The sequence below is a fragment of the Aedes aegypti genome, chromosome 3, assembly GCF_002204515.2.
Source record: "Aedes aegypti strain LVP_AGWG chromosome 3, AaegL5.0 Primary Assembly, whole genome shotgun sequence".
NCBI classification, from domain to species: Eukaryota; Metazoa; Arthropoda; class Insecta; order Diptera; family Culicidae; genus Aedes; species Aedes aegypti.
In genome coordinates, this window is record NC_035109.1 from 284,314,083 (window position 1) to 284,326,470 (window position 12,388).

Below are 12,388 nucleotides of genomic sequence, written 5' to 3' on the forward strand. Positions count from 1 at the left end.
CACTTCAACTGCCGTTACGTAAGGTCACGGAAAGCCCAGTTTCAGAGTTAGCACTCTTCTGCGCTGCTGGCTGGTGCAACCGACCGAACGTGTGTGCAACAGCAATAGCAGCTGTTCACCTCTTATCCAAGTTCATCGTCAAAATCCTGCGACCAAATCGTCACCACGAACGTAAACCGTATAATTTGCATGCGCTTTGCTCAACCAGCGTAAACAGTTCCTCCTTCGCATTTTCCCAGCGGCGCACCGTGGTCGCACTGCGTACAAATATTGGTCAAAAGTACGAAAGTCTGGATTACAAACAATTCCTCTTCATCAACAAAATATGAGTTTTGAAAGTGTTTTGATGTAAACTATTGGAAATTCGACATTTCTTGTGAGGGTTCGCAATACCGGTAAAGTATCCCGGGATTATCGTTTTTCTAGAAGTAAATCTCTATTTCCCGGGATTCCCATATTTTCCGAGAAGTTCTATTGCATTAGAGAATTGACCATCTATATTCAAACAAAAACTATCGCACAATTACTTTTCACGTCATACCAATCAATGTCCTCACTAGATTGCTAGTTAAATTACAATGTGTATTTGATGTTATTCGTAATCAAATAGATATTAATAAAATGCATATCAATTCGACAATGGGACCTGCCTTAGCCTAGAGGGTAAGAATCCGCGATTATAGAGCAAAGCCAAGCTGAAGGTATCTGGATTCGATTCCCGGTCGGTCCACGATCTTTTCGTAATGGAAATTTCCTTGACTTCTCAGGGCATAGAGTATCATCGTACCTGCCACACGATATACAAATGCCAAAACAGTAACTTTGGCAATTAAAGCTCTCAGCTAAAACTGCGGAAGTGCTTATTGAACACTAAGTTGTGAAGCAGGCTCAGCTCCCGTGAGGACGTAATGCAAAGAAGGAAAACCGTTTAAACGCGCACATGAGGAAAAACCATTCTCGGTGACGCTTTAACTAACTTGGTTCAATTGCGAAACTCAGCTCAGCAAATCCAGCATAATTTGGAAAGTATAACATTATGCGCTCAAAGACGTAAAAACCAAACTCAATAATTTTAGCAATCACGAAGCAATAATTTTTCACTGTTTCAAAAGTACTCAAACTTCTTAAAAATCTGTTGCCCCAGTCATAAAAATATTATTTAAAATATAATTAAGCTTCACTTAAATTTTATATTTGCACCAGCCGATTTGTAATTTCACCATCCAAATTGAAATTATACGCGGAGACGAGAATAAAATACGTGACACTCTATTTTAAACACACTCTGGGACGAACCTGGTGTAGTGATTAGAACAGACGCCTCTCACGCCGAGGACCTGGGATCGAATCCCATCCCCGAGATAGTCACTAAAAAAGCCGTTGGTCCCGAGATGAACTAACTCAGAGCTAAAAATCTCGTTGATAAGGGTAGAAAAAAACACATTCACTCGCACGCCTAAGTTAGATTTCACTGAGATTTTGTACAAAACCAGTGGTTTTCAAGAATCTACGAAGTTTGTAAAAATCAATATTGTTAATTTTTGCTGGTATCTCTACAGTTCACTTGCAATACTATAGAAAGCAAGGAAAATATTAGTGAAAGAATTTGCAAACTTCATTATTTGACGATCGGCCAGTTATGAGCCACTGTGCTGCGGCGATCGCATCGCGCGTTTCAGTTAGTGAACCAATCGTGTACGACGACCGCTAGCCGCGCACTCGGCTTAGCAGGAGCACGTGCTTTTTATGTATATATGTTCCATATTATTTTAAAGCGCTGCTAATGCCGAATCTAATGAACGAAGTTAGCTTGGCGTCGATTATCGATATGCCGTTGTAGGTTCCTACGTACATCCATGAGAGATTTGAGTTAGGGTGCAGAGCTACTTGGGCACTTCCATGATTCACTTTGGCATGGGGGGTTTTTCTCGGCCGAATCGTTTGAAACAAGGAGCGCTTCAATACGACGCATATTGTGGCCAAATATGAGCTTAGTGGCTTTCAAAAAACCCCACTGCCGAAGTGAATCAAAAGTGTCAAGAATTGGGTCCGATTCCCTATTGTTTATTACCACTGGTTCAGGTTCACCGCTATAGTCAACGACGATAGTAGCACATTAGCTCGGACTGGATGTCACTGAACAGGTGAAGCTTATTCTAGTGGAGAAATGGGATATTGTGCAACTGAACAGAGATGGTTGACGTTTATGGCTGTGACAATCATTATTGATGATTAGCTAGTATTATTATTCACCGGCAGAAGATGATGACAGCAATTGAACTGCGTCGACTGTTTCAATGAACCTGCAGGGAACGAATTGAATTTAACAATAGCGATGATTGCGTGCGTATGAATGATGGGGAAAACTAATTTAATAGTGAAAAATGAATTGAAACTTATTAGTTACGCATCTGAATGAAAATGCTAACTCAGTTTGCCAGTGCCTTTTGTGCAAATAGATCAATTCATATTTATGCATTAATTACCGTAGATAACTCATGGGACCTTCCTTTGCCGAGTGGTTAGATTCCGCGGCTACAAAGCTAAGCCCTGCTGAATGTGCCTGGGTTCGATTTCCGGTCGGCCAGGATCTTTTCGTAATGGAAATTTCTTTGACTTCCCTGGGTATAAAGTATCATCGTACCTGCCACACAATATACGAATGCAAAAATGGCAACTTTGGCAAAGAAAGCCCTCAGTAAATAACTGTGGAATTGCTCATAAGAATACTAAGCTGAGAAGCAGGCTCTCTCTGTATCTTATCGAATACAAATTATTTGACAAAATATGCAACCTCAAATTGCCATCTTCTTACGATTTCTGTTTTACTTGATTTGCTTCTATTATAATCTCCAATGCGAGATTATATATGAGTTCATCTGGTGTATATATAGTATCATACAGGGGAATATTACACATCGCTGGATGTATCTCAAAACCAGGCAGAAATAAAAAAGGGATTTTCATGAATAAAATTAACAAACTAAAAAAAAATCAAAATTTTATAGGAACATAATACAGCCATTCCATGAAAAACCGATCTAGTGGGTCACCGAATTCCGTGAAAATTTGCTATTTTGTTCCTTATCCGAAATAAGGATACACGTATTTTTGGATTTTTTGATTAGGGTGACCATTTCCGAAATAGGATGACCAGAAAAATCGCGATTTTGCAAAATTTTTATTTTTAAAAAAATTATAACTTTTGAACCGTTTGACCGATTTTCAATCTTTTTGAACGAAATGAAGGCTAAGGATTTTGACTTTTCAGGAAAAATATAAAATTTCACAAAAAGTGTGTTTTTTACATAACAAAATTGTAAGAATTCTTATTGACGGTCAGAAATTTGCAGCTTGTCTCGCGATCTTCCACTCGTGTTCATCTTCTTTGTTTGTAAAAAAAAAGTTATATAAACTGCAACACACAGTTATACACGAAGTTATAGTAAACGCCAGATAAACTATATGGGCTCCATATTTATGCGAATCGTGGGTATTCATGCATTTTCAACAATTTGTTTTTACCGAATAAATGATCATTTTGTGAAAAGCAAAATAGTAATTATAATTGCTAATGTGTCACTATCAAATGAAGAACAAATCGATTGCTTCATAACATGTTTCAACTGTGTAATACTTGGAGATAATTGATGTAATTATGAAATATACCTATAACCAATTCTCTTGCACATAGGTCGCAATATTGTTGGATTTATATTTGCCAAATTTCCGTGTCATTTAATAATGACTCAACGGCACAGCGGTAGCTTATATGATGAGCGATCTGAAAATCATTGCATGGAGGCTTACACCAAAATGTTTCGTCTTTTTTATGTTTTGTTTGATTGTTAAAACAAAGTTACATAAAATGCAAAACATATATCATAAGCGAAGTTATACAAAGCATCAAACGCACTCGTCTGAAGTTGTATTTGCCACACTGAATTTTCTGGAATGTACGTATATGGCCTCCAGATTTGTACACATAGAGGAATCTATGCATTTTAAACAATCTATTATTTCCGAATAAGCGTTCACATTGCTGAATTGAAACTCTGCTGTGTGAACAAACTTGTTGGCTGCAAATTTCTTAAATAAAATTAAGTATATATTAAGAAAAGTAGCGCTATACGAACAACTATTCAGCAAGACGAAGCTCTTTAGCTCCTTAGTAGAGGGTTCGATTCCCGCTCGTCGAAAATCTTTTCATGCTGGAAATTTTCTCGTCTTTCAAGGGCATGAACAAAAAAATATTCTCAATGACAATGAAAGGTGTCAGTTAGTAACTGTGGATTAACTCATAGATCTCTAATCTGGAAGTAGACTCTTCCCTAGTGGAGACGAAACGCGAGAAGGAAGAAGAACTATCAAGTAATGTCAAGATATATGTTTTCAGCATAGTTTGACTTATCAAAATACTACTATGTTCAGGCCACCAACGCACTAATAGTCCCAACAAACAGTTTGCCTGAATTATATTCGATAATGGGCTATCAGCATTTGGCTGTACCAAAATTTTACTTTATGGGGAAGCCTGAGGGCTCATTTCAACCATGAGTTGCAACACCGATCCCTATTTCACGAGATTTTGGGAAATATCGGATTCAATGGAAAATAAGATTTTTTTTTCAATCATATAATAGAAAAATCATCGGATTCAGTATTTTTTATTAAAAACGTAATGTTCATTCTTAAAAAAAAAGTCAATGAATATTGGAGAAGATTCAACTGCTTCGTATCCTTTGTTTGTTTGTTGTTTGTTTGTTGGGGCGTAGAACCACTGCGTCCATTGAGTTGAGCTTTTGTGGTATACCCCTGTTTATTATTCGCATCTCAGAGTTGATCACCATTTATCGAGTGAACAATCGAAGACGCGTCTTTTCCAGGAAGAATTGAGTTTATGAAACCAACAACCTTTCCAGGATTTGCAGTCCAAATTTCTCTAGGTTGCAAAGAGCAATTGTTTAGGAATTTGAATCTGCGCTTGTACAAAGCACCACAACTGCAGAGCAGATGTTCCGAGGTTTCTCGTTCCATGTTACAGAAACGACAGATATCATTCTCAAGCTGGCCGATGTTTTTCAAATGATATCTGCTCGGAAAGTGTCCGGTTACTAGGCCAGTATATGTACATAGAACTTTCTTGTTGAGTTCTAGTAGCTTTTTGCTGATATAAGGGTTTGGAATTATAAATCTCTTAGACTGAGCACACTTTTTGGTGGCCAACCAGTTGGCCATCACCCTTTGTTCTTCCCAAGATTTTAATTCCATTTTTATGACACAATCTGATATACCACAGAAAGGCTCAGGCCCAATCAATTGTAAGTTTGCACCTTGTTTTGCCAACTCGTCTGCTCTCTCATTGCCTTCAATGCCACAGTGTCCCGGAACCCAGTATAAATTTACGGAGTTTTCTTGGCACACCTCTCGCAGTGAAAGAATGCATTCCCAGACAAGTTTTGAAGAGCATTTATAACTACTCAATGCTTTTAGTGCCGCTTGACTGTCTGTAAAAATACAGATATTTGCATGTTTATAGTTCCTTTTCAAACAAACATTTGCACATTCCGTGATTGCAAATATCTCCGCTTGGAACACCGTTGGGTAGTGGCCCATTGCCACTGAGATTTGTACCCCAGGGCCGAAGATTCCTGCTCCCGTCTTTGTTCCAATTTTTGAGCCATCTGTAAAGAATTTTATGGAACCGGAGCGGACTGAGGGACCACCGACTTCCCAGTCTATACGTGATGTATCACATACATTGAAGGGAATGTCATGATTAACCTCGGGTTTCATCCAGTCTCCAATCATATTCATCATTGGCTCACATTGAAAATTTTTCAAAATACTCAGATGACCTACAAGGTCTCCTGACTTGAAGTTTTTAAATTGTTTAAATCTTAGCATACTCTTCTCCGCTTCTAATTGCACATATTCGTGCAAAGGCAGCAAATTCAGAATTGCTTCCAACGATTTTGAAGGTGTGCTGTGCATAGCTCCCGTTATAGCAATGCACACAAGTCGTTGAAGTTTTGTTAGCTTTTCTTGTGCAGAAGTCTCTTTCGTTTTTGGCCACCACACAAGAGAAGCATATGTTAGTTTTGGACGAATTATGGAAGTATAAGTCCACATGATCATTTTTGGTCTTAAACCCCATTTTCTTCCAAATGTTTTAGAACATATCCAGAAGGCACTGGTCGCCTTACCGATCACATACTCAATATGAGCATTCCAATTCAGTTTGGCATCTAGTACGACTCCTAAATATTTGACCTGTTTACTTAAATGAATTTTCAGTCCTCCAAGCATAAACACTTGCAGATTGAATTTCCTTTTCCTAGTAAATGGTACAATTACAATTTTTGATGGGTTTATGTTAAGGCCCTCCTGTATACACCATGACTGGGTAAAATTTAGAGCCCATTGCATCCTCTCTGAAATTATATTGTCAAACTTACCTCTCACTATAACGACAATATCATCAGCAAAGCCTACAACCTCGAAACCTTTTTCCTCTAAGCTTCTTAGAAGATCGTCTACTACTAAGGACCACATAAGTGGCGAGAGAACTCCCCCTTGCGGACAGCCTTTCGTTGCCCACACTGTGAAAGACGAATTTCCCAACTCTGAAGTGATTTCCCTTTTTGCAAGCATGGTGTGAATCCATTTAATAATACTTGTATCAATGTTCCTTTTCTTCATGGCACGGGCCATAGACGAATAGGATGCATTGTCGAAAGCACCTTGAATGTCTAATAAAGAACAGAGTGCTATTTCTTTTGCCAAAAGAGCTTTTTCTACTTTGGATACCACTGTATGAAGTGCCGTAACCGTTGACTTACCTGTCTGGTAAGCGAATTGGAACTCAGAAAGCGGATGCTTGTTCATGTAATTAGAGTTGATAAAATCGTTCAACACTTTCTCCATAGTCTTCAGTAAAACTGATGAAAGACTGATAGGTCGGTATGATTTAGGGTGCGTTTTATCTCGTTTCCCTATTTTGGGAATAAAGATGACTTTTACTTGTCTCCACGTATGTGGAATATAGTTGAGTCTTAGACTTGCCTTAAAAATTTCAATTATTGGCGGAATCAGCTTAGTTTCACCGTTTTGAAGCATTGCTGGAAATATCCCGTCCGGTCCTGCAGATTTGTAAGGCTGAAAAGATCTCACTGCGTTGACTACTCTAGCTTTCGTAAATATTTTGTCAGCCAGGTCTGGTCCAGCGTTTGCTGTTTCATCAGATTCTTGAGGTGTATGTGTAAAACATCTTTCACCTTCAGCTGATCCACCGTTTTTTGGATCAGCACACAAAATCGATCCAGGAAAATGAGTTTCCATAATCAATTTTAACGTTTCATTAGGATTTTTTGTAAAAGCTCCATCTTCTTTTTTTAGATTTCCAATTTCGCTCGTGTGATCTTTTGCAAGAGCCCTTTGAAGTCTTGCGACTTCCGGCGTGTTGCTTATATTTTCACATGTTAGAATCCAAGATCTGCGTTTAGATTTTCTTATTTCATTATTGTACTCATTTAGTGCTCTCCGATAAGAAGTCCAATCTGCTGATCTTTTAGCTTTATTGAACATCTTCCGAGAAGTTTTCCGTAGATTTTCCAATTTAGAGTTCCACCACGGAACGTCCCTATTTGAGGATGATTGTTTGATAGGACAACTTAAGTTGAAAGAGTTTTTAATCTGATCATTTACCTTTTGGGAAAGCAAATTCAATTTCTCAATTGAATCAATCTTTCCACCTTCTGTAAATAAATTCGAATTCAAGTGTAGGAGATATTGATCCCAGTTAGTTTTCCTTGGGTTTCTGAATAAGTTTGTTGGACGATTTCCCCCATTCCATTCAAATACAATATGTCTATGATCTGACAATGATGTCTCCTCAGAGACTTGCCAATTTGCTATTCGTTCAAAAATTGCACCGTTGCACAGTGTCAAATCTAAGACCTCTTGTCTAATTGCATTTGAGAAAGTTGGTTCGTTTCCCTTATTGCATATATCTATACTGTTAGATGAGAGATATTCTAATAAGCACTCACCTCGTCTGTTGATGTTCGTACTACCCCACACGGTATGATGCGCATTGGCATCACAGCCAATGATGAATGATTTGTTGTTTGCTCTGCAGTAATGAACAAGAGAATCGATCTCAGGGGTATCACCCGGAAAGTAAGCTGAAGCCACAACGACCTCAGTTTTTCCTCTGGAAGTTGGTCCCTCGACCATGATCGCAATCATGTCCCGTTTGAAGAATTCTGTAATGGGGTAGCAATTTAGTGTTTTATCTATTAAAACAGCAGTTCTAGGTGAACTCTGCTTCTCATCATAAAACAACTTACAGTTCTGCGTTTGTATACCTAGTATTTTCTCTTTATTAGACCATGGCTCTTGCAATAGTGCCACGCTTAGTCTCTCCTTTTTGAACCTCCGACTCATAACAGCAGAAGCACCTTTTGCATGATGGAGGTTCACTTGCAGGAACTTAATGAGTTTCATTGCTATTGATGGCGCGCTCTACTTGGCTTGTACGGGGAGCGGGAGACCCATCTTTTTCTTCACAAGTAAAAATCTTACTGCTTGTAGCTTTTTCGGGAAACCTTATTGGCAATCTATCGTTTGTTGACGATAGACTTTCTTTGTAGCCCGATTTTCCATTTGTTTTAGGAATTTCCGTTGCCTGTGATTTTTCGTTAGCGGAAGGATTGATCGTTTTCTGTCGTGAATTTGTCTCAGTATCCGAATTACGCTGCCCAAGATTTTTTACTTTTCGTAGCTGCGTTTCACCAAACCGGAAGTTCAGGACAAAGTTTCTTTTCGATAATATTGCTAAAGAATCTTCATCCACATTCAGCAACCATTCAGCATGTTTATTTGCGTTTGTTCGATTCATTCGTATCCTTAGTCCGCCAACTATTTGTGTACACTAAGGCACTGAGGGAGCCGAAAAAATCCTCAATGGAACGGCACTGTGGCAAATTGGTCGAGTTCCGTGGGTAAGCTGCACACCGAGCTCGCGGAGTGCTTGTTGTTTCGAAATCATCTTCGATAACACTGCGGAACACGTTTTTGTCTCAAGCACTAAAATACCGCTATTTACTAAATTTAGGGTTTCTAAATCCATTGCCGTTTTCAAAAATATCATAGCACGTCGAATTTTTGAGATATTGACTGATGAAAATTCAAAATTTGACTATTTCAGCCAACTTTCATGAAAGTTTGCCAGCTTGTATGGTAATAAAGATGCTCAAAAGTTATTTTTTTATGGTTTTGCATTATAAGAAAAACGAAGAATTTTGTATGGAGACTGCGAGCATGCTGGAAAAATCAATTTAATCTAAATTTGACCGTGCAATTTCAACCAAATTATATGTGAAGTTGCAGTTAAAATCATATTTTGCCTGCTTGGGGGTTTATATGGTCGGTGATCAGACAGACCGGACAACATGATATTTTAGCGTTCTAAAGATACGTTAAGGACTACGTTAATTTCTTTTTTTTTTTTCGATGCTATTTTAATACATATAGATCATTAAATAGACATGCTCCATTATTACAGCAAATAATGCAAGTATTTTGATGTTTCCAGTACGTGTCCAGCTTAGTGTTGTTATGAGCACTTCCACAGTAATTAACTGAGAGCATACTATGCCAATGACCATTTTTGCATGTGTATATCGTGTGGCAGGTACGAAGATATTCTATGCCCTGGGAGTCGAGAAAATTTCCAACCCGAAAAGATTCTCGACCGGTGGAATTCGAACCCACGACCCACAGCTTGGTCTCGCTGAATAGCTGCGGGTTTACCGCTACGGCTATCTGGGCCCCTGTCTGTGATCTTATGCGACTTATCTTAATGATAGCAAATGTTGATTTGACAGCTGCTACGGATTGATTCGACTTAGTTTGTACGAGTGTACAGGACGAAACAAATCTCTCATCCACTAACTAGTTGCGCTACCAAAGTATTGCTGGCCAACAGTATGTTTTGTTTTGCGCTTAGAAGCCTAACAGTTTGAAGTACCGAAAAAAGGAGAGCTTTGACAGTATTTTAACGAAAACTTATAATATTTTTCAGCTTTTATTTTTTGAACAAAAACATTTTTGAACAACAACAATATTGGCCTAGGGGCTGACTTGGCCGCTCTTTTCAATACATCTGATGACTTGGATAAAGTCAAAACAATAATCTAAGACCATATGGAGACTAACTTTAACGTATTCTTGGAGCTTGTCACATGGTTTTCTGGTATTCTGGTATTAAGAACTGTATCGGAAATAAGTTGGAACCATATCTAATAGGAGAAGAGCATCAATTTTCGACCCAGCACTAGTTTTCAACCCATTCATAGAATTTTGGCCTATTTTGTAGGAGAATCCGAAAATTGAATTCTTGTAGCTCGTAAATTAGTGCTTTTCCCTAGTCCTGAAAAAGTTGGGTCAATGTAAAGAATAATTTTTGGATTCTTAGTGTTGTGAATGTCCACGACGAACAGTACAGCAGTGGTTGTTTTTCTAAAGAATCATAGCTTTTGCAGACTTGTTGAAACAATCACCATATGTCTTATCCCATTTAACTACACCTTAAAAATGAAAAACGGCAAAAATTACACAAAGATGTATAACAAAACATCAGTAACATTTGCTCATATATACATAAGATCGAAGCCAAACCACGAATTTTAAAGAATATAAATCTGGAAACAAATCCGACAACCGTTTGTGCTGAAAATTTAACTCACTAGTCTCCCGCAGGTGGTGACCAGAGAACTAAGTTTTCAGCACAAACGTTTGCCTGGTTCTCTAGATGTGTGCTCTTGAGAATTTGAGGCTTGGCTTCGATGCATCTTCACCATAAGCATATTTTTTATGGAAGTAATCTACCCATAAAGGGTTAACTGTCCCATATGGAAAAAAGTAGGCATTGAGAAAATAACGCTCAAAGTTTGAATCTTTATAAGAAAATTTCTGCATACCATATTCATTCAGCATCAAGCTCATTCATTCTGCTTCTCTTGATTCGCTTGCGATGAAGAAAGGTGTTAGTTCGAAAATCAATATGGGACAATTATGCTTTTATGGGCAGTAAAAATTTATAAAAAAATTTGAGTCCCAAAACCATTAAAAAAATAATTACGAAGAAAAATTAAACCCATGACAACAAAGCATTGACGAACTGCAAACTTTTGATCAGACAACCTAGTCTAAATCCTCACACCATGGCCTCCTTTGTAAATCGTGAACAAACCATGCACGATAAACCAAAACCACTTAAATTACCTATCAGTAAAATGCAAGCTGTCATTTAAGGAGTGAAATTTCATTGTTGCTATTTTTATTGATTTTTCTCTTTTTAAATGTGTTAAGAATCTTAAAAAAATACTATTGGGTTCAGAAAACAAGAGGGAATACACATTGACCACTTGTAGAAGAATTTAAAAATCGGATTGAAAAGCGATGAATTTTCAGGGTAGTTTCATTCTGGCTAATCCATCAAACCAATATTATTCTAACGGCTATCGCTAAAAACAAAACAAAAAAAATTTGAATTGAAAAAAAATTAAAACAGCGTTGAGGGCAAAAAATGGAACTTTTATGTGCTATAGTTGTTAATGGCTGGGTTTCGAAGACCAATAAAATTATTTTGTGTCGTCATGACCAGAACTTTTCTTAAAATACAGTCAGCTCTTCCTCACTAAATATTTCCCCTAACTCGATGGAATGCGTGGTCCCTTCAAATTAGCATACTTTTATCCCCTTGTAAGTGGATACCTCTCTAACTCGATGCGATCTGTTTGAATTTCCCTTGCAAGTTTACCACTCTAACTCAATATTTTCATAGAAAATTTAAAATATTCCTCAAATGTTAATAAATTCCATAAAGTTGACTATTATGATTACAAATTTCGACAAAAAAAGTCGAACTGAATGCACAGAGACGGGACATCCCGGGCTTGAAAGTATAAAAAAAAACACAATGGCGTTTTCAGAATGTTCGTGTCTGCCCCAGGTCGTTTTTCAAATATACTTGAATATTTTGCATCTTCTATAGGGGCCCATATAGCCGTAGCGGTAAACGCGCAGCTATTCAGCAAGACCAAGCTGAGGGTCGTGGGTTCGAATCCCACCGGTCGAGGATCTTTTCGGATTGGAAATTTTCTCGATTTCCCAGGGCATAGAGTATCTTCGTACCTGCCACACGATATACGCATGCAAAAATGGTCATTGGCACAGTAAGCTCTCAGTTAATAACTGTGGAAGTGCTCATAAGAACACTAAGCTGAGAAGCAGGCTCTGTCCCAGTGGGGACGTAATGCCAGAAAGAAGAAGAAGATTTTGCATCTTCTATTAAAATATCTAATCTAATCCAATATGTTTT

The 12,388-nt window shown here is 38.0% G+C and overlaps 1 protein-coding gene across 2 annotated transcripts in view; it reads left to right on the forward strand.

Moving 5' to 3' along the window:
• The window catches only part of LOC5572361 (sialin), an 86,799-nt gene that overhangs the window by 28,462 nt on the left and 45,949 nt on the right, over positions 1-12,388 (forward strand). The window lies entirely within an intron of this gene.